The 24,384-nt window shown below is 40.2% G+C and overlaps 1 pseudogene; it reads right to left on the bottom strand.

Annotated features, from left to right (window-relative positions):
• Positions 1–200: 200 nt before the first annotated feature.
• On the bottom strand, positions 201–23,970 carry LOC130030682 (guanine nucleotide-binding protein-like 1; annotated as a pseudogene).
• Between the last annotated feature and the right edge of the window lie 414 nt (positions 23,971–24,384).

Raw genomic sequence — 24,384 nt, 5'->3', positions numbered from 1 at the left:
TACCCTAATCTCTTTAGACATAAGACAGTGCAGCAGGCTCTCTGAGACAGTAAATTGTTGTGATGTGTGATATGGAAAGGATTGGCGATCATGTAAATAGTTTAGACTTGAAGTCAACCCAGAAGCAGCAAAGTTGCAAGAAAATTCAGCATATTATTTAATTTCTGAATTATGACCTATCCTGGGTGTTTCAGTGATACTCAAGATACATCACGATACTCCTTTCCCTCCTCCTCAAAGGATCTGCTCAGCTCTTCCTCTTCCTCCTCTTCCTCATCACCTGCAGGACTGGCCCTGCCCTGGGAGCCACCAGCTCCATGGTCTCTGGATGGGACTCCCTTTTGCTCGCTGTAGCCTGGGGTGGGGGGGGGCGGTGAAAACACAGGCTGAGGCTCCCATCCAGCTCCAGTCACAGAAGGCTGTTGGCTGCTCTGTACACGTCGTTCTGGGCTGCCTTGACTGTCTTATAACCATGCTTCTTTGCCCAGGCTTCACAGATGTCCCAGGCACACCAGGGGTGTTCGCCTGAGGGGTCCTTTGGACTCTGGAGGCCAGGTAGCCCATGGCAGTGCATGACTTCTGGATCTGGGCGATGGGATAGATCCCCATCAGAACCTGCAACTGCCTGGGCAGAAAGGAGGGAAATATGAGTCCAGGGCAGTCACACAGTTTCACGGGGGGGGGGGGGGGTGTCAGGAAGTAGATCTGAAAGTACTGAGTGTGGTAGAGTATTCTGGAGACACTCATGAGCTTCTATCCCAGTAGCCCATTGATGAGCGAGGACTTCCCCACATTAGGGAAACCCGCACAGCCAGTCACCACTCCATCCTTGTAGCACTCCCGAGTAGGGCCAGTTGGCTGTATTGCTGAGTTAGTCTGCTGCTCCACCAGCACCATGGACCCACCCTCCTCCTCGTCCTCCTCGTCCTCGTCCTCGTCCTCGTCCTCCTCCTCTTCCTCTTCCTCCTCCCGAGAACCATTACCCCAGGTGTCTCCCGTGACATCCCTGGCAATCTTCTCCTGCCAGTTGCTCAAGTCCACCTTCCCTGCAGTGATGACTTGACAGGCTCTCAGCAACTGCTCTGGCCCCAGGGCCTGAGTCCATCCTCTCCCTCGCTGGTGACTCTTCTTCAAGATACTGCCCAGTGTCCTGCGTAGAACAAGGATCCTGTGGGAAAGAGGTGAGAAAGACAATGTACAGCTGAGGATAGGGATGGTGGAAATAATGTTTCCAGGCAACCATGAGAGCTAGGGGAGCCAGGTCAACCTTGTTCAGGACCAGCACCAGGGCCAGTCCAAGCTACCAGTCCAAGCTCTCCAGTCACATAGTCATAAAGTGCTGGTGGGAAATTCACAACTGGATGCCAGATGTCAGTGATAAGCAGGACAATGTCAGACACCTCAAACACCTGCCACAGCAGCCTTCATGTTTCTAGACTGTGCTGAAATTAGCTGAGTTTCTCAGAGGAGTAAGCCCCATGAATCTTCCCAAGATACTCGTGGAAGCTCCATTCTTCCTGGTTCATTTGTTGCTCCTTGGACATCTCATAGTTCCAAGGAGGACAATGAGGACATCTCATAGTTCCAGTACTGAGCCGAGCTGGTCACTGTCACTGTCACTGTCCAGCTCCAGCAGGTCCAAGCTAACAGGCCGGAGCACTTGTTCACAGGGAGCTCTCTTTCTTCTCTCACATCCTCCCAACTATCTCACTCAAAAGGCAGCCAGTAGCGATTTGGGTCATAGCCTCACAGGCCCAGCCCCAGGGCAGGTTCCTGGTTGATCCTGCGGATGTGATGGGTCTTTCACCTGTGTCAATGATGTTTAAGATTTTTTGTAAATTTTGACTGAACTAGAACTGACTGATGCACTGACCTTAAGCCACTAGTTTACTTCCTGTTCCCATGGACCAAGTAACTGAAATGAGTGAGGTAGGTTCATATGGAATGAAAATATATTTTCGGTGAATTGTGATAGGTATTCACTTTAAGGGGAAAGTCTTATCTCATTACTTTTTCCCAAATTACTTTAACCTTTGATTCCCTTGATAATATCTCTTATAAAGGTTAACACTGTTCAGACATCCTGCATCTTCGTGTCTATCGTGGTGTCATTAAATGACATCCTGCATGACATTTTACATTAAGAAGCTTAATATATTTTCTTTTCATTGGGATATAGGTATAGGTAGAATTGGGATTTTTTATTTCCCTAAGAGTTTGATATGCCTGCAATCCCTTACTTCTACTGACCTTGTGGGAAGAGAGTCAGTCATGACCCACTCTGAGTAATATCACTCTTGGAGTCCTCATTCCAGTGAAAATTCTAAATTTATACTCTTTCTTTTATTTGTTTCAAGGCAACACCTGGCTGTGCTGGAGTGTTATTGCTAGCTCTATCACTGTACTGGTTCCTGCAGTGTGCAGGGGACCATGTGGTGAGAGGGATTAAATCTGGGCCCTGGGCATTCAAAGCCTGTGCTCAACCCACTGAACTCTCTTTGGCCTTCTAAATTTACGTATTTGAAAAATCAGACATCACTGTATGAGAACACATCTCGCCAAAACTCACTTTTTGTATTTTCCAATTGTGGAATACAAAAAGATTTGTGTATGGGGGGGGGGTTGAGCTTGGAGAGAATTGCAAAAGACGTGGCAATGTAGAGAGTGTTTGGGGGTACAGACTTTTAAGAATGTTTACTCACAGACGCTGGACTTGGCTTGGTGTCTGATATGGCCCCAGTGCATGGAGGTGTAGTATAAAGTACGCAAATTCTATAGATTTAGACACACTTTTTTTTTTAAATCAGTAAGGGCCACAAACTGGCCCCATCATTGACATATTACTGGGAGCCTATTACAGATGTAGGAGCTCAGGTTTTATCCCAGATCTACTATATTGGAGTCCCCAGGTGATTTATATGCAGTGTAATGTTGAGAAGCTCTGATCATACAGGCTGACTCCAGTACTTCACTCAATTCAACATTTAATGAATACCCACTGTGTTTCAGGCATTGTGAAATGAAGATGAATAATGGATAGTCTTTTCTAAAGGGCTGCCCACAGTTTATTTACTTCTTAATTCTTTCTCTAGTCTCTCTTCAACTCTTTGCTTTCTGATTTTTTGCCCATCTCTTTATGGAAAAACTTCCTTTGAAGTCCACTAATGACATGCTTGTTGTGAAATTCAACTTTCTATAGAATTAGATGTGTTTTAGCAACAGTTACTATTTAAATGCTCTTTTCTCCTGGTCTATGCTGACAAGATGTCTTCTTTGTTTTCCCCTTTGTTTTTGTCTCATTTACCAGCTTGTCCCCTTTCTTGCCCAAGTACTCCTCACCTTGATTCTTTTCTTCTTGCCAGATTACTTCATCTAGTTCAACAACATGAATTGCTTTTATTATAAATGAGTCCTTGACCTGGAAGAATCTCAGAACTCTTGCTATTAAAAGAATACCCTGGGTATTTCTATCATATTGGCTTTTTTTTGGGGGGGGCTACAATCAATTGCTTCCAGTAGGGAATTAAATTTGCACAATGTCCCTGAAATGAAGATAGTAGGTTTTTTTTGTGAGAATTGCTGTTATAATAAATGATCATAACCTTGGTAGCCTGAGTGTTATAGCTGTATAGATCAGAAATCCAGTATATGTTTCACTAAGATCAAGGCATCCAAAATGCTGTGGTCTTTTCTGGAGGTTCTAGGGTAGAATCTGTCACCTCACCTTTTCCAGATTCTAGAATCAATCTTCATTAGTTGGCTCATGACACATCTTATTATTATTATTATTATTGAATCATCGTGATATACAGTTACAAAGCTTTTGTGATTGAGTTTCAGTCATACAATGATCGAACACCCATCCTTCCACCAGTGTAAATTTTCCACCATTATGTTCCCAGTTTCCATCCTGCAATCCCCACCCAGCTCACCCCCACCCTCTGCCTCTATGACAGACAATTTCCTTCTTACTCTCTCTCTCTACTATTGGGTATTATGGTTTGCAATACAGATACTGAGAGTCCATAATGCTTGGTTCTTTATCTACTTTCAGCACGCATCTTACACCCCAAACGATCCCTCCAACTATCATTGACTTAGTGATCCCTTCTCTATCCCAGCTCATGAGACAGGCTTCCAACTGTGGAGCAATCTTCCTGGCCCTTGTCTACTGTCCTTGGGTGTTTGTCTCATTTTATGTTATTTTATATTCCACAAATGAGTGCAATCATTCTCTGTCTGTCCCTCTCTTTCTGACTGATTTCACTTAGCATGATACTATCCCTGTCCATCCACTCATATGCAAATTTCATGAATCCATCTATTAACAGCTGCATAGTATTCCATTGACATAACACATCTACCTTTCAAACCACTAAGATAGGTATGATTAGCTTGCACTCCCTGCCCACAGTGTGAGATAAGTATGATTAGCTTGTCCTAATGCTGTCATTTCTATAGTTTTCTGCAACCTGAAAAGGAGCTGTACATTTTTTATCTTGCTTTGGGGGACACCCCTGCCTGTGCTAAGGGATTACTTTTTACTCTGTGCTCAGGAATCACTCCTGACCATGCTCAGGGTCCCAGATGTGCCCAGGGCGAAATCAGGGATAACCACATGCAAGACAAACTTTTTAAGATACTATCTTTCTGACCCCATCTCTATACTTTTAAGAACTTGTGTGATTGAGTGGTTGGGACTCACCTGGATAATCCAAGTCAATTTCCTATCTCATTATTGTTAGCATCAATTACATTGCACAGTCCCTTTGTTATGTAATGTGACATATTCATAGAACCCAGGATTTATGTCATTTGGGGTGATTAATTTTTGACCCTATCACACTGTGAGTGAGAAAAGATGAGATTTCTAAGGAAAGGAGTAATGACTTATTCCCTGCATCACATAGGGTGGCACCAAAATGAGTTTACTAGGTACCTTAGCTTCTCAGTAGAGACAGTGGGCAGGGAGTGCAAAGAAGGAATGGGATGAGGCTGGCATGAAAAAGATGTTGAACTCAGGCCATTGTTCTATGCACCAAGAGCTCCTATATGCATCCCAGTTACGTGGAAGGGCAGCAACTCAGCTACTCAAGTTAAAAGTGGGGCCCACTGTCATTAGAATTAAATGAAGTTGAGTTTTTTTTAAATGGACCTCATTGTCCTCCTCTTGCTATTCTTTCCCTGTTTCCTCTGTGTCTGTGAATGAGATCACTGTTTAACTTGCTTTAAGGAATAAACTTGAATCATCTTGATTTTCTCTTCCCTCATTTGTACAATGCCTGATGGACTTTTGCCAAGTCTGTCTGTGTTTCTTAATTATAGTCTGATGCCCAGAGTCAGAGCAGCCCTTTATGACCTGCCTAAGATTAAGTTTCAGACCAACTTCTTGGTCTCTTTCACTATCTGGAAAATTAGTTTCCCAGTCTGATGTCTGCAGTATTCCACAGATTTCCTTATATCCAGCTTTAAATACCTCAAAAACTTCCCACTACCTTATGAATCAAATCCAAATGGGGCATTCTTTACAAAGACAGTTTAGCAACAACCTTCATATATTGCCTTGTTTTTATTTTGGGGAGGTTACCCCTGGCTGTACTCCAGGATTGGTGCATGGAGATCACTCCAGGAGGGTGTTAGGTTACCTTGTGATCTTGTGGTGTTGAGAATCCAACTTATAACCTTAGACAGGCAAGGCAAATGCTCCACCACTGAGCCACATCCTCAGCCATTTTGTCATATTTTATTATCTTTCATACTATGCTTTATATGCCAATCTACTGAACTATTACTCTTCTTTATCCATGACCTTCTACTTTTTGATACTTGAACAAATATTACTCCATCTTATTGTCACTCCTGATACCATCAGACTAATCTCAGTTAATTTTAGGTAGACTTGACTTCACTGTCTTTCCAGACTTGCTCAGTTTTCTGCATACATTATTTTTAAAGCATTAAATGTTTCTCCTTGTACAGTTTTACCTGCATGTATTCCAGTCTCCCTCTCAAGATCAGTCAGGGACTTGTTGGTAGAGACCATTTTTTGTCACGATAGAATTTAATCCATGTATTTTAATTACCAACAAAGATTTATTTGGGGCATATGGCTATGTTTAGTTCTTCACTATGACACACCATACTTTGGGAAAGAAACCCATCTATTCACCTATGTACTCCCTTTGCTTTGCACAGTGCTTGGCATACTCCAGATGTTCATGTTGAATAAATGAATGTTATTTCTTTAATAAACTTGGATATCTACAACATGAAGTCCTTAGCTACACACCCAGTAGAGAAAAGCACTTGCATAACACTTCCAACCATGGAAATTTACTTTTCTTGGCCATGTTTTCTTTTTTTCCCCATGTTTCTAGTTATGCCAAAGAAGATGAGGCCACTTGTCTACAGGAAAGGCTGAAGGGTATAAGTACTTTGGGGTCTATTTATAGCTTAGAGATGATGTAAGTTCTTTCAGGAGAAGCTAATAATGGTTTCTCAGTAATTAGGCTCAAAGAGAATCTGGAATTAATCCACTATACAACCTTCAGCTTTCTGTTTGTATGCATTTAACTTTTATTGTCTTTTTTTCCCTACTTAGTTGATCAATATTATCTCATGTGTGCCAAGTCCCATTTAATGCCAAGATGAGATAAGAAGGGAATCAGAGGCTTCTGTCCTGGTAGAGTCAAAGTTATTGTGTGCAAGTAGTAATTATGCTGAATCATCATCAGGATTAACATTACATGAATAATAAACTTCACTATTGGGTTCAAAGGAGCTTAGATTATGTTATGAAGGCAACCAAGAGCCTCTGGAGAGTTTTTAACAGTATTATGTCATGATTAAATCAGATGACTGCTGTGGGAAGCTTTGGAATGAAGTGGCATGGTCAGGAATTTTACAGCAGGTGAGGGAGCCAGGTAAATCCAGAAGGGAAAAATTATGGGAGTAAAGACCCAGGTAAGATAAGTTAAAAGAGGATGTTAGGAGATTAGCTTAATTCTTTTATGTAGTTTATAAAGTCTCTGCCTAGATAACTCAGAAACTATTTGGGTACATCTATAGATCAACAGCATAAATTTTTCAGATTTAAAGGTATATTGAAAGGATTTTTCCAGATGAAGACACTGAGATCCTTACTCAGAGAAGCAAGAAGTTGTGGCACTATGGCATAGACCTTATGTGCTGCGCCGTCCAGCATAGCATCTTCTTGCTTTAGACCCAGATTACCTGGAGTTAGCCTCATGGAGATGATGCACAAATACATGTTCAAGTTTAGGGCTCTAAAAATCTATTTATCCAAGGGGTGTATGCCAACTTCTCTTCTTTGGGGGCATTGATTATAGAATAAATAAAGAATCTTATAAATAATTTGTAATCGGCTTAGGTCCTCTGATTGGTAGCCTATCTGGTGAAAGTGATGACCATTCCTGGCTCTTTGGAAATTATATAATGTTCTAATTATTCATGCAAACAGTGCTGTCCTCTGCTCTGTTCCAAAAACACTGGTGCTGGCTCAGAGAGAACTTGCCAGTTATCTCGTTGACACAGAAAGACATTTAAACATTTCTAGACATTTAGACCAAAGGCCTGGTCAGTGAACAAATTAAAGTTGAGAGGCCTAGAGAAAGTATCAGGGAATCACAAACATTTCAGACCATGGGAGATGCCATGGCCACCACCCACTTTGAGATTAAATTGTCTTTTCTTTTGCAACCCCTGAAATTTCTGAGACACATAGTGTCTATAAGCTAGACAAGACCTGAGAAAAAAATGACCCCAAATTTTAATATTTCAATTTTAATTAAAAATACCCATGACTTTCACATGAAAACTATAGTCACACCTTTTGTCATAAATATGGTAATTAGATTCTCTATTTTATGCCATCTCTCTTGAATTTAGCAGCATAATTTTCCGAGGCTTTAAAATTTTTTGGTATTCTTTAGCTATTATTTATTTTAAGTGAAGATTTTGAAGTATAAATTACAAAATATGTCAGGATAGACATAATAATAGTGCTTATCATTTTTTGCAAAGTGAACATTCATCCTCACATAACCATCTCTAAGACAAAGATGTATATTAAGGTACCTCGAAAGTTTTGTGACTCTCACAGTTATTTATTGATTTATGTTTTCTTGTCTGTTGAAATTCATAGAAGTAGAATTACTGTCACACACATATTTGGCTTTAGTAGATGTTTGCAAACATTTCTGTTAAGGGATTTTATTAATTCGCAAACCATTAGTGATTTGTGAGAATTTCAATTGCTTCACATCCTTGCTAATAATTGTTTCAGTTGTTGATATGTAGTAGAGGCTAATTGTGATTTTAATTAGCCTTTTCTTGTCCACTACTAATGTTGGTGTTTGTTGGGTTCTTGATACTGACCATACTGTTTCATCATCATGAACAACTTTGTAAAACGTTTTGTTTAAATAAAATGGGGGTGGGGACACTAAGCAATACACTTAAACAGTATGGTCAGTATCAAGAACCCAACAAACACCAACATTAGTAGTGGATAAGAAACACTGTCACTTAGTGCCCCCACCCCCATTTTATTTAAACAAAACGTTTTACAAAGTTGTTCATGATGATTTGTTTCAGGCATTCAATTTTCCAATACCAATCTCACCATCACTGTCACCTTCCCTCCACCATTTTCTCTATTTTATCAATCACCCCTCAAGCCTGCCCCCATAGCACAGTAATTTATTTTATATTGCTTGTTACCACTAAATGGCTAATAGGATGATCAAAAAATATTTCAGTGAAAAAATTGTAAAAACTGTTGTATCTCACACTGGGGACATTAAGTTCTGATCTGAGGCTTACCGAACTTTTGTTGCAGGTTAAACCTTCTGGGTTAATGCCTTTGTTAGTCAAGATTAGTTAGCTTCTATACTACATTCCCATTCAATCTGGTCTGCTACTGCGGGATGCCAGCACTGTAGAGTTTGTAGCCATGTTTGTGACAACTTGTTCCAGAAAATCCAGAATACTTAACTATACATTCCAGCTAAAGGCATGGTGACAGCTGTTGGGGTGTGAATGTGGCTTCTGAGACTTTGGTATGGTGGAAAACTAGCTGGTGCCCCTCTTGAGATTGCCCAGAAAAATCTCAGCTGGGACCTCAGTGTAAGAGAAATTTTTGCAACTAGTTGATCTCTTTCGAGATTCATTTATGACTCTCTGGACCAAGGCTGCATAGATGAGCTTACATGGTGGTGGTAGATGAACGTGGGATTTCTTAGTTTTTGATGGGTATAAGTTCTAAGTTATAAATATGTGTATATATTTCAGATATTAGAGGAATGATATAGCTATATATAAACAAAATATGTGATGTAGTGTTGGATATTAACTCAAAGTGTTTTAGACTTCATCATAAATTGCCCACTTTCCTCCCTGCCAGAAAAGCTTACAGTGCTCATAGGAGTATCCCTAATCCCCCAAGTTTATCTTATTTTTTTATGTTAGGGTCACACCCAGTGATGCACAGGGGTTACTTTTGGCTTTGCACTCAGGAATTACTTCTGACGGTGCTCAGGGGACCATATGGGATGCTCAGAATCAAACTCGGGTTGGCCACATGCAAGGCAAATGCCCTACCTGCTGTACTATCACTCCAGCCCCCCAAGTTTATCTTTAACCTTTCCTTTGTGTTAGCTACTAGATTCCCCAAGTCAGTCTTGGTTACTTATAAGGTCAACCTTCTAGTGACTCTGAACTTTATATTTGTAGTGTATTACTTGCTTTTTTTAATTTTCCTTATAACATTTTCATGTTTTACTATAGAGCAATGTTCTTTGCTTAAACACACAAAGACTGTTAATGCTGTGCTCATAATATTTGGGAGTTGATTGACTCTGAAATACATCTACTTCTGGGCATCCATCATGATTATCTGACTCAGGCTTTGGTTGTTACAGTTCTTAACAGCCCCCAAAGGGGGGGTCCTGCTGTGGAACTTGAATGGACCCGGGGCAAGTGGCAAAGCTACCCACAATGGGCCAGTCTAGAAAGCATAAAAGCATGATCTTGATGAAATCTGTTTTTTTTTAAAATTTTTGTTAGTGAAACACCATGAGGTAGAGATGTAGACTTACAAATTTTTGTGCTTGGGTTTCAGTTAAATGATTGAACACCCATCCCTCCACCAGTGCCCATTCTCCACCACCACGGATCCCTGTATCCCTCCCACCCACCACCATCTCCCCCTTCCCCCCTCCCTCTGTGGCAGGGCATTCCCTTTTGTTCTCTCTCTCCTTTTGGGTGCTGTGGTTTGCAAAAGAGGCATTGAGTGGCAATCATGTCCGGTCTATAGTCTACTCTCAGCACGCATTTCCCATCCTGGGAGGATTCTCCCAACACCCTTTATTTGGTGCTCCCTTTGCTATCTGAGCTGCCTTTTCCCCTAGCGTGTACGGCTGGCCTCCAAGCCATGGAGTAAACCTCCTGATACTTATCTCGGCTATTCTTGGGTGTTAGTCTCCTATTTTGCTACTTTATGTTCCCCAGATGAATGCAATCTTTCTATGTCTGTCCCTCTTTTTCTGACTCATTTTGCTTAGCATGATACTTTCCATGTAGTAACACTTTTGATGAAATCTGTTTTGACTTAAGAGAGTGTACCACATGGGGAAAGACAAACTGAATCAACCTGAGGACTTAGTCTGGGATTTACGGTAAAGGTCTTGCTTGCAGTCAGAGCCCAGAGAACTATGTTTTTGGAATCTATATCTCTTACTGTGCTTATCCAAATAACTGCAAGTACTAATAAGAAGTAAACTTAATATATACTCGTAGCAAGAGAAAGAGAAAAGCAACACAATGCTTGTTGCCCCTAGGTGAATCTATCTGTATAGTGCCTGGGAGACAGAGGTGTTTTCTTGAGTTAATTCCCCCAAGAGAATTCCCTCCATCAAAAAGCTTTACTTCTATAAATGATCGATCATACCTACATGCAGTCCTATGCCTAGAATCCCCTCATTTGTTCTATAAGTATGCTAATAGCTCTGCATTTAACAGGCCATTTTTACCACCTGTCCTTGAATTCTCTCCCCACCCCCCGCCCTTTTTCTCTCTGTTCCTCTCTGGGGAGGCCTGAGGAGGCAGTTCTCGACCACCAAACACGTCACGCACTTGAACTCAATAGAAGTGTACATATCAGACAAAATATCAAGAATATATCTTCTCCTATTCCATAGCTTTTATATTTCCATACCAAAAATGTTTATTTAGATATGTAAAAAAATTAAATTTTAATAAAGTCCTATTTATCAGTCTTTTTCTTTATAGGTAGCACACTTGACATCCTTTTCTTTGTTTTTTAGTCACACCCAAATATACTCAGTATTCAGGGATCAAACTGTCCTAGCACTTGTTCAGGGGTCACTCCTGGTATCTTTAGAGGCTCATATGCAGTGTCGGGAATTATAGTGGAGTTTACTGTTTCCAAGGTCAGTACCTATCCACTCTACTATCTCTATGGCCCCTTTGTGTCTTGTTTTGGATGCATTTGCCTGCTTGAAGTTTATGAATATAGTTTCCAATGTAATCTCTCAACTTTAGATCCACCAATGGGTTGAACTTGGGTTGTTATACATAAGTACATGGTGTAAATTAGGAGCAAGGTTCTCCCCCCCCCCCCCCCCCGTTTTCTATTCATATTTTACTAACCTGGGAATATTTCTCTCTTTTTGGAGGTGGGGGACACTTCATAGTTCTTGACATTATTGCTAATTCTGTGTTCGGGGGTCTATGTGTTTTTGGAGATGAAACCTGGGCTTCCTAAATTTGCAAAAAATGCACTCAGCCTGGGGCTGCAGAGATAGTACAGTGAGTAGGATGTTTGCCTTGCATGCAACTGATCAGATTCAATCCTTAGCATCCTTTTTGACCCCTGGAGTCCACCAGGATTTATTCCTGAGCCCAGAGCCTGAAGAACCCCCTGGGCACTGCCAGAATTGGCCTCTAAACAAACCATTCTCCCATGAGCTCAACCTGTTGAGCAAGTTCTCTGGCCCTAACCTGGAGATATTTTTTCCATTTTATTGAATTACTGTGAGATTCACAGTTACAAAGCTGTTCATGGCTGGATTTCAGTCATAAATGTTCCAATACCTCTGCCATCTTGGAGATTTTAATTTTAAAAGTCCACTATTTCCCCTCACAGGAACCATTGTGACACCTTTGTCTTTAATTGTATAAATGTGAATGAATGCGTTTCTAGATTTCTATTTTGTGCTGTTGATCTTTTTATGTATACTGGTACTATTCCATACAATCTTAAATATGCTAACTTTATTTAAATCTTGGAAGTAATTCAATGTTTTTTCTTGACTATTTCTGGGTCTTTGAAATTTCACATAAAATTGCATATTCAGAGTGTTTATTTTCACAAAAAATGGAGCTTAATATTACTTTTATATTAAACCAATCTCAGTTATATTTCTCAACTCAGTGTTCCCTATGCTTAATCCACATATTATCCTTTTGAATTCTCTTTGTTTCTTTTCACTTTACCTATTCTTATATAAGTTCACTTTTCTATTGTATTGGAACTTGCCTTAGCATTTCTTATTAATGTGGCATCCTGAGGACAAATTTACTCAATTTCTGCCTTTGTTGGGTGTCTTAATTTTGTTTCATTTTTGAAAGTGATATTTGTTGGACATATAATTCTGGGTTGGAATTTATCTTCTTTCATCACTTTTAAATGTCACTTCAAAGTCTTTGTCTTCCATAATTTGCTTTAAAAATAATCTTCATATTTTGGGGTGTCATTTTTCTCTGATTTCTTTGTCAGATTCATTTTAACTTGTATATATACCAAATTTTCTTTTATGTATTGATGCACTTTAAAGTATATTGAACCTGTTTGAGTCTTATAACATTCTTAAATTAGTAATTTGATTTCTTTGCGTGCATTTGATATATTTTCTTCTTACATATTTTCATTTGGTATAATTTCTTCTTTGCTTTATGGAGATAATGTCAATTATGTAGTAGTGTAGCACTGTTCTCCCCGCTGTTCATTGATTTGCTCGAGCAGGCACCAGTAATGTCTCCATTGTGAGACTTGTTGTTACTGTTTTTTGCATATTAAATACATCACGGGTAGCTTGCCAATCTCTGCCATATGGGCAGGATACTCTTGGTAACTTGCCAGGCTCTTCAAGAGGGACAGAGGACTCGAACTGGGGTCTGCTGCATCAAGGCAAAAACCATATATGCTGTGCTATTGTGCCAACCAATCTCAATTATAAACATGAAAAATGTTTTATGTTTGTTTCTTATCTCTCAAATACACATTTGTTTGTTTAACATTCCTATATATATAGCATGATCATGATAATGTGTAAAGTTGTTGTTTCTTTACCAACATCAAAGTGCCAAGGACCCTCCATCACATTCCTTATGTTTTTCTCTCTGTTGTAGTTTATCCTGATAAAAAGGTCATTCTCCTGCTAATTGTCCTGCTATTCATAGGTCATTAAGCTTTTCTTCTGCTGTGTCTAGTCTGTTCTTAAAGTCATACATTTAGGTTTTAATTTCAGTCATTGTATTGCTTGCCCCTAAAACTCCTATTTGATTCTTTTTCATATATTTTGGTAAAATTCTTTCATTTATGACTATTTTATTGAGCAGGTTAACAACAATCATTTTAAAATAAGAATTTGATACCATAAAGTGTTCATTGATAGGGTTCCCCCCTGCCTTGATTTTGATAACCATTCTAAATCTTTTCATGACTGGTTATATTTTTTATATGCACAAAATTACATGAACACATTGCATTTTCTCTACAAATAAAAATTGTATAAATTCTCTTTGATGTTATTTTCTTTCTCAGAGGATTCACTTTTCTTTTGCCCAATGGTTAAGCTAAGGGCAGATCACCTCTAGGTGATGATGGATAAAAATATTTCAAAATTTGGTTCCATGCTTTGTAAGGTTAATCTATTCACCTTTGCCTTTAATCCCAAAGAGAAACATTTTAGAATTCTCAATGAAAAAATAGACATTATCAGAACTTCTTCACTTTGGTGATCCTAAGTGTTGACATAAACTAGCACTAGTAAATAAATCAGCATTTTTCACCTTTCCTCAGCCCCTGAACTCTCTTCTCTGATGATGGATAGTTAATTTGCATCCACAGGAAACATAACTACTAACAAAGCTATCTTCAGACAGAGAAATTGCACCCCCACATCCACACTGTAGGGTGTAGACCATTACCATATCATTCTATTCCCACTCCATCATATACCTCTCTCTCTCTCAAATACTTTATGCATAACTGAGGAAACCCACTTAATTTAGCCTCTCCTTGTGAGCATTAGTGTTTTTATGAAATCACACAGTTCTGTCTCCTAGATACACAGTGAATTGGATCCACCATGGGGAGCCTGTTGTCCTTAAGGCTCTGTATTCTTAGGGGATGCACTTGGGATCACAGCAAACACAGTTGTCGTCTGTGTTTATACCATTATACCATTCTGCATATCCCTAGTTATAACAGTCACTGTCAAAAATTAAATCTTCTCCAGGCATCCACATCTTTTGCAATCTCATCTCTGAGCAATTTGTACATCTCCTAGTTATATTTTGCAGCTCTCCTCTCCCTAAATTGCTTGCTCTGTGCCTTCTGGAATGCTCTCTTCAATTACACTTACCTGACTCCTCCTGTTTTCTCATACTATCTCTTGCACTTAGGGAACTAAGTATCTTCTCAGACATTGAGAAACAGGAGCAAGTCATTCTTGATGTACATTCTTATGATATGAATTTCTGTCCCACAGAATTCACTCAATAAAATAATTTTTTCTACACCCCTAAGTTATGGGTGCTTTTTATACAGCAGTGGGTAATCAGAACAGATTCCACCCAATCCCTGGGTATATAAGGCAGTTTTATTCCAAGACTCCCACATTTGTGCATTATCCCCAAATTTTCATTTGAGCCACAGATTCAAATAGCCAACTGCTTCCTCAACATCTGCACTCCAAGCTCTATTAGATACCTAAAGTTAATATTGAATACCTTGAGTCTCTGACCCCTAAATCTTCTCTACACACCAAGTCTACTTAGTACAGCAAATGGCAGAATTTCTACTTCTTATTTTATTCCCACATCTAGTTCATTTGTATGGTCTGAAGAATCTGCCCACCTATCTTCATCTTTCTGAATATTGAGTCACTTCCTGAATTTAGATACCTCATGATGTCCGCCCATGGTTCTGAAAACATCTCTGATGTCTATGCATGGAATTCAATTTTTTAACCTCTCACTGCTTATTAAGTGATTATTCTAAGATCAAGTCTTATACTCATTACCCAACATAAAACACATTGGCTCTTCCTCAGTATTCAGTAAGATACAGTTAAAATTGTCAGTCACCTCATGATCTTGACATTACAAATCAGACACCAGCCTCCCTCTCTATCTGACATTATATAAGCTATACAGAAGTATCAGTTTCCATGAACATACTGTCCTTTTGCCTAACATTGTGCCCATGTTGATGTAGTTCCATTGACCTAGGATTTCTCTGCCACCTCCTCCTGCCATGAGCATTGAAAACATTATTTTCTCAGACTGTTCGCAGGGTCTTTTTGTTGTGTACTCCTCCAGCCTCTGTTACATGAAATAGCTAGAAGTTATTCACTTGTTTCAGTGTGACTTGCATGTTCACATCCCAAAACATTCAGAAGGCAGGGAGGGAAAAACCAGTGTAATATGTCCTTTGTTATCCTAATTTCAATTTTTGTTTCCTTCTGTTTTATCTATATGCCTATTTAATATTTATCTGGGTATATATGTACAATGCATGTGCATGTACATGCACACAGTAAATAAGCATATGCATGTATATATACACACAAGTGCATATATACTAGCATACACGTGTATATAGATGTATGTGCATACATAAAGTAAAGTAAAGTAAAGTAAAGTAAAGTAAAGTAAAGTAAAGGCCCTCCCGTTGATCATCGATTTGCTCGAGCTGGCCCAGTAACGTCTCCATTGGAGACTTTGTTGTTACTGTGTCTGGCATATCGAATACTCTCGGTAGCTTGCTGGGCTCTCCGAGAGAGGCGGAGGAATCGAACTCGGGTCGGCCATTCTAAGATGAAGTCTTATACTCATTACCCAACATAAAACACATTGGCTCTTCCTCAGTATTGATTGATTACTATTGATTCCTCCATTCCCCTTGGAGAGCCCGGCAAACTACTGAGAGTATCCCGCATGGCAGAGCCTGGCAAGCTACGCATGACACATTCAATATGCCAAAAAACAGTAACAAGTCTCACAATGGAGACGTTACTGGTGCCTGCTCAAGCAAATTGATGAACAACAATTGAGGACAGTACTATATATGTATTTATATATAAATATATTGCAAAAATTCATAATTACACATTTTTTAATTTCATGAAGGTTTGCACTTTGCTTTTTAATTTAACATATTAAATAGTATTAATAAAAATTATTAAAAAATTAAGCCCTCAGAAACAAATAACCCATAGTAGTAAATGATTAAGTAAATTTATGATCTCCATTACAATGTCATTAAAATTACAATAATCGTATTCTTGAGTCAAAGGGTGAAGTATTATCAAGTTTTTATTCCCAAATTGATCAGTAGATTCAGCATATTCCTAATCAAAATGTCCATAGAGCTTTTAATCGAAATAGCTATGCTGATTCTCAGCTTCATGTTGAAGGGTAGAGGACTATAAGTAATCCTAAACACTTTAAGAAAGCACAGTTGGAGGTTTGTCACTTCCTTATTTTAAAACTGGCTATAGAACTATAGAAATCAAGACAGTGATGGATTGACGTAAGAACAGATATGAAGAACAATGAGACATAAAAAAGTCAAGAAAGAATCCCACACAGTTAGTTGACTATCCTCAAAAGTGCCAAGGTAATTAAATGAAAAAATGTTCATTTAAAGTAATGCTTGTGAAAATGAATATATATATATATACATATATGTATAAAGAACAATGACTTGTCAGGCTTAATTTGTACAACAAATAAATAATAATTCAGATGCATTAGAGTCCTAAATTTATAAAACTTTTTGGAGAAAATATTCAGAACCTGGGGTTACGTTTGGTACAAAAAGCATGAATCATAGAATTTAATTGAACTCTATCAAAATTAATAACTTGCTTTCTTTGAAACTTGATGTTAGAAAAATCAATAGACAAGCCCAGGAGAAAATATTTGTACAATTGATGTTTAATATCTGATAAAATGCTTATATCTAGAATAGAGAAAGAATTCCTAGCATTCAACAATAAGACAAATGGTCTGATCTAAGAATGTGCAAAACATTTGAATGGATATTTCAGCAAAGAGCACATGCTGAACATAATTAGTAACTTCAAATTAAGTGTGAAATATAAATAACTAAAGCAAATGAACTGGCAAAAAATCAATAAAACTAACTCCCAGACTCCGTGAAAATTATGGTGGCAACCAGAGGGGAAGAGGAAGTGTGTGGGAGAAGTGGATAAAGGACTCATTTGGCTGGCGGGACGGCGCTGAAAGTATAGTAGTAGGTATGATGAGTTCTGTACAGATACAGTGTTAGTCAACGCCCCTTTAAATTATATTATGCAAACCAGTGTCAAGTCAATGCAAATAAAAAGCCAAATCAAAATAAATAAAAACACAATGTGGCTATTAGAATAGCTAAAATGGAAATGTTGGTGAAGATACGAAGGAAATAGAGTTTTCATTCGTTGCTGCAAGGGTTGTGAAATGGTACATTCACTTTGGAAGCAGTTTCTCGTAAAAGGATGCAAACACATCATGACCCAGCAATCCCGCTTTTAGGTATTTATTCAAAAGAAGTGAATTCAGACATATTTTCATAGGAAGACTTTTGTAATAGCTTTCTCTCTGTAATTTCTGATTGTCTATAGCCTGGTGAGTGGACACTGGGGTGTCCATATAATGGAATTATACTCGGCTGCAAGAAGCAACAAATTATGGACACACACAACAGTATGGATGAATCTCAAAACCATTATGCTGAAAGAAGCCAGATACAAAAAAGCATAAAGTGTGAGATCCAATCTGTAAAAAGTTATAGAAAAAGCAAAGCCATAGTGACAGAAAAATTAGAGGCTGCTGGGGGCTGGAGGAGTTCAGGGAGGTATGTACAAAGGGGTGTGAGAGATGTTCGGAAGTGATGAAAATGCTCTGTATTGTGATTGCAACTGCATGTACTGTTAAAATTGATTATGTTTTATACCTACCACTGTTGAATTTATGGGCCATAAAATATATCTTAATAATGCCCATAAAGATTTTGAAGTTCAGTACAATCTATGGTTACAAATGTGAGTTAGTAACATGGAAATTGTAGATTTCCATGCTCGCCTTGCTTCCGCTTTGTGATTTGCCTGTGCACATTAGTTTTACCTTTTTATGTCCAACTATCGGTTTGCATGGCTATCTTCTGCTGACTGTGGCTTCTTCAAGTCTGGAGCTTTTTCAATTTATCTTTGTATTCCCCCAAGATAGAGTCAGGGCCTAACACAGAGTATGTGCTCTGTAAATGTTCCATCTATTCAATCAAAAAATATTTATTGCAACAAATGTTTAAAGATCACCAGCTCAATAATCACTTGAGAAATCTGACCTACATTGCTGCTCACGTCTTTGAGTCAAGTGGGAGTCTGTTTTTTGCAGATTCTGTTCTTTTCTTGATGGGAAGCTGAAAGAATAAAAAAAATGTATTTTATTTTCAAAAACGTACATGGTGCCTATTATAAAGACTTTATAAATATTAATTTCTCAGAAAAAAAGCCTTAGAGGATAGAGAATATAATCATGATTTTTATTTTGCCACAAAGGTGACTGAGGTTCTGCTATACATGTTGAGTAAGTGAAGATGGGATTTGGGTCCAATTTCAAGGTCGGACCGTAACCCACTACCCTTGGTGTGGACCCATGGAGAAGCTTGTCCTAGAGGACCCCTAAGAAAGCAAGCGAGCTTTAGAGATTTCTCTTGGTTATCACATTTTGCACTTCTCATAACTGCTCTTTCTGCCTTGGTCTTTGCCCCACTCCTCTCTCCTAAGAGATGTTCTCAGGCTCTGTTTGTTGAATGCTGAATCAATCACATTTATAGATGCAGTTATGGGTAGATCATGGAGAGCAACATGGACCTTCTGAGAACAGTGCTGGGGCTGATCCTTAGCTTGCCTTTGTCCCTCGGAGAGGAGCCAAAGACAAGCTTTCTGGAAGGATGCTTGAAAGTTATTGTGCAGACTCTGGGCAGATTCTTCAGGTGGACAGAGCAGCATCCTTTTCCCTCTGCCAGCCAAGTTCTGGTGCTGGCTGGGACTGCTGAGTGGGACTGTCATGCTAAGAGCTAGAAGGAGCAGTCAGTCTGAAGGAGAGTGTTGCTGAACGGAAGCTTTCACATGAATGAAAAAGGAAGCCCCCCTCTGTTCTCTCCTCACAAGCATTTGTTCCTCAGCTCCCCCATTCCCGGTTCTTGTGTGTTGGGGAGTGAGTTCGTATGGGCAGAAGGCTGCAAGTGCAGTGTCCTGTCTCATGTATAATAATGGAGCAGGCAGATTTGAGAACGCCCAGTGCGGATTAGTCACAAGTAAACGTATGATTATCAGCATCCCAGCACCAGGGAATTCCTCCCGTTTAGCGAAGTGAAGAGTCACCAACAAATGCTAAAAGGGGATTGTGTATTCTGAGTTGTGGGAGTGCTGATTTAAAAAATAAATTTTTTTCTAGAAAAGGATTATAGAAATGTAAAACAAAAATATTTCGACTTGAAAAATACTTTGTAATTATATGTCATAAAATAATTAGGTCATGGCAAATTAGCACAAATGTTTACAGCAAAATTGCCATGTAAAACATTATCGGTAATATTATGCTAATTGCTGCAGAAGCAAAAGCTGATTATGTTTCGGCAGGATTAAAATTTGCCACGTTTGCGTTTCTTGCCAGCATCACTGGCTCTCCGTGAGGGGACCCAGCCTGTGATTCCAAGGGGAGTTCAAATGCCAGTCTTTGAAGCGCTGATCCAGAAAAGGGATTTACTGAGGGCTGAGCTATGATGATCATCAGTAAGAGGGAGTTCCTGAAAGTGTTCTGACATGCCCCAGGAAGGCACCAGGTCAAACTCTTTTGGAAGTGCAGAGTGTGCTCTGAAGAGCAGAAAAGAGATGAGCTAAGGTTGGGAAGGGCATCCAAATCAATTAAAATGCAGGTGCTTCTGTGGCAGCATGTCTGGGGGCCTGTGCTCTCACTAGAGAATGGTGGACTGCTGGTCCATGGGGGTTGCATTTTGAACAGAAAGAAATAAGAATAAATTGTCTCTGGGCTTCAAAGTCAAAAGTCTTCAGGGTCAGGAGGCAGTGGTGAGAAGTGATGGGACTCAGATAATTTGGGCAGCAGAATTCTTTACCTTGAATCCCTTTCATAGGCAGGGTACATGAAAGGGATCCAGGGAAATGGAAAGTAGAAAACAGAAGGGAGAGAGGAGGAAGGGGGAGGAGAGGTAAGTGGCAGATGGTAGGAACGGGCAGCTGGGGAGGTCAGGGATGCACTACTAGATGAGACTAGAAATCAAGTCAATCCTGAGCAAAGCGAAGTTTGGGCAGTGGAAGCAACGTGTCCAAGGCCCGCAGATGGCCTGACAGCACCCAACTTTCCCTGCTTCTCTAATGTTGAGGGCAAGGTGCCCTGGACTTCACTTGTGCTGGGGCCAGTCACTCACTTGAGAGCACTGCCATCTGTTCAAAGTGCTCTGCCAGGCTTCTGGCTACCTGTAATTGTCCCCAGAGGCATGTCCACAAGGCCCCTGCTGCTTTAGTGGGACCCTCACACCAAAGGAAAGAGGTTGACCTGATCTTGCTGCTTTGGCTCATTGAAGGGTCTTTTGTGTCTCTGGGCCTAGTTTTTCACCTGTGAAATACAATATTAATTTTAAGGGCAACAAATCCGAGGAGAATCCTCTTTCTTATGCGCAGACGTTGTCCCTGATTGCAGTCTCAGCTACACTCCCTTGCTGTTCATGTGCAGCTTCGCAGAGCTTCACTTTCTGGGATACAGAGCATGGGCTCAGACCTCCTTTAGGGTTACAGTCTTGCTTCTACCTCAATCTCTGGGATCCTAGGTGGTAATGTCTCTCTACCTTATCCATTCTCCCAGGCATCACTGAACTGCGCGTCTAACTCACAAGGAGCTCACCATGTCTGTGCTAGTCTAGGGCCCTATCTTTACAGGGAAGGCCTCATTTCATCCTCACAGCCTGTGGCTCTTTCCTTTCCACTGTTCAGATGAGGAAACTGAAGCTGGGAGAGAGGTCAAGCAATTGTTTCAGCAACACAAAGAGAGCCAGAGCTGAATCCAGGGCCCCTAGCTCTAGATCAGCATTTATCTCTGGGAAATATCATTATTCCTGCTACCTGGTGTGTGCACCCAGGGGACTCAGCAACCAAGGAAGCCCAGATTCATCCTTAGGAGTCCTCTGCATGTGGTACTGTGTCTGACACAAGATATTTGCCACTTTCATATGAAAGTTATTCTGATGTTGGGCTGATTCCTCCTCTCAAATGGCTCCTGGCATCTTGCAAAGGGAAAAAAGCCTTTGTGTGCAAAGATGTCTATCTTACTAAATCAGTCCACTGCTCAGGGAGTCCAGAGGATGAAGGGCATAGAGGGTTGGGCTCCTGCCTACTCTCTGTCCTTCATTCTTGGATTTGGAGCATAAGATTCACAAAATACAATTCAAATTTTTATATTATTTCCTTCTGCTTAGAATCATAACCCTCTTGATTGTTATTCTTTTTTATTATTTATTGTGTGCCCTGGGGAATTTTCATTTTAACCAAGACACCGGTTCAGTTGCAAAGTTGCAAAGAATGATTTGCAAGGAGATCAGTGTTGGGAGCTTATTAAAACATGTATTTAGGGGATGCTTTGGAAATAGGAAAGGAAAATCTCTCAGTAGAGGAAATACTTTCAGCAGTTGGGAGGAAATCATGGAATGTGAGGGAGGAAAAATAGAGATGGTAAGTAGACAGGGAAAGCCTATTTGAGAAATAAAATGAATAGAATAATAAGAGGTAAATGGAGCAAATAAATGTGAATTTGTGAAGAAGAAAACAAACAAAAATTCTCAGAAACAAAATAGGATCAATTTTGCATCCATTTGAAGCAGAAGAAGATTGTCCCTGCATGCTTGCCATCTACAGGCTCCCAGGCGGGTTTGGGCCATTAGCCAGATTATTGGAATGTTTGCTCTGGAGCAATGGGAAATTCACACCACCCTGAGAAATATCTTAGTCCTCTCTGAGAAGTGCTGGGATCAATCAGGACACCTCAGGGACCCCAGGGAGCCTGTTCCCCACTCCAGAGCAGAGGTTGGGTGTACCTCTGTGCCCTGGCAGTTTGGCTCTTATTTTATTTTGGTTGTTGTTTATTTCTTTGGTTTGGGGTCCATCCCTGGAAATATATACAGAGCTCACTTCTCACTCTGCACTCAGGGTTCTCTCCTGGAAGGCTTGGAGGACCATATTGGTGCTGGGATTGAACACTGGTCAACAGTGTGCAAGGAAAGTGCTTTAACCCACTGTACTATCTCTCCATCCCCTGGTTTGACTAAGTATGTGGATTTTTCAGAGACCACTCCTGTCCTTCTCAAGGACCCCCAAATTCAGCATATGCCTTATCAGAGACTCTCTTCAGTCAAGAGGGCAAGATTTTTCACTCTCAAATGTTCCCAGTCCCATGTGTAAGAGGGGGCCCAGAGCTCCTCACTGACGAGTGATGGGATCTATTCTAGTATAAGTACAACCCAGCCTAGGCACGTCTGCAAATGTTTCCCACATGGTTTCAAGAGGTGACCTTAGCAGAGGTGTTTCCACACAGGGAGCATGGTGGTCTTCTTAAAAGCAGGGGTTCACTGCTGACACAGACTATAGTCAGTCCCATGACAGTCAGGATAATTTTTTTTCTTGAGACCACCTTTTCTGAAGTGAGAAGGGAGAAGTTCTTGAATTCTTGAGTTTCTATGTAGAAATAAATTCTGCAGTGAAGAATCTTGGGAATTTAAGTTGCTCATTCCTACTATGGCTTTTTAAGAGAGATGCTGCAGAGTCGTTTCCTGCCTGTTCTCTCTAGAGGTTGCTGTTTTCAGCAGTTACTACGTTCAGAGTCTCAGATAATCACTTCTCTGGCCCATGAGTAAATCACGCATGCTCACATGCATGCATATGCACACACGCATAGCAACACACACACAGACACACATTCTGGGGGGTGTCTTGTTTACTCAACTGAAAACAGACTGAGCTTCACTTCTGAGCTTTATTCACTCATGTCAGCAAGAGTGTGTTCTGTCTCTGAATTCATGCCTTTGTGTGTGTGTGCTGGCTCAGAGGCAAAAATAAATGGGCATGTAGGTACTTCTTGGCAATCAATGATATAAGGACAATCTTTCCTCCAAAATTCACATTCTAATAACCAGAAGATATGTTAGTTTCAGCATGGCAAAGGGCTTTGAAAAGGTTATTAAATGAAGGATCTTGAGAATGGGGATGGTGTCCTGGATTATTTAAATAGACCCAATGTAGTTAGCAAGGCCACCAAAAGATGAATTAGGAGACTCAGAGTGAGAGAAGAGCTGACATGAAAGCAGCAGCCAGAGTGGTGTAAGGCCGCAAGGCAAGGAATAGGAATGACCCCTGCAGGCTGAAAGGGGCAGAAACGAATGTGCTCTGCAAGCCTCTGCAAGGTGTGCAGCCTTACTGGCACCTTCCCTTTTCTCTAGTAAAACCCACTTTGCAGTTTTGAACTACTGAACCGTAGGGTCATACATTCATATTGCTTCATGCAGCCCAGTTTGTGGGATTCGTTTATAGCTGCAGTATCAACCAGCACAGATACAATGTGCGCCATACTGATGTGAGGGGCGCAGGGAAACATACCCCTGTGTTGAAGTCAGCAGTTTTGTGACATGTGTGCCCGGCCAGGCCTCTAAACAGTAGGAGGAAGTTAGAAATAGGTGGGGCTCATGTGTCATATGTTGTGAGGTTCAAAGAATTACAAAAAGCCTAAGTATCAGACTGTATATCTGTGGTTGAAAGTTAGTGAGGTTTCTAGTTTAAACTGAGTTTAGTTGAAGCATTCTTGGGTAAATAATAATGGTGTCTGAACCCAGACAGTGAGCAGGTTGCCTGTATAGGAGGGACAGGAAAGGAACGAGCAGGGTCATGAACCTGCTGGAGGAAGTGGCCGAGGCTGGCAGGTTGGGCCAATGGCAATGGAACTTCTTCAGACCTTTGGTTTTCTACTTCTGTCTGCTGCTTAATG

This window comes from Sorex fumeus, unplaced genomic scaffold (assembly GCF_029834395.1).
Source record: "Sorex fumeus unplaced genomic scaffold, SorFum_2.1 ptg000044l, whole genome shotgun sequence".
NCBI lineage: Eukaryota > Metazoa > Chordata > Mammalia > Eulipotyphla > Soricidae > Sorex > Sorex fumeus.
The sequence above is the reverse complement of the archived record's forward strand: the minus strand, read 5'-3'. Positions and strand labels throughout refer to the sequence as shown.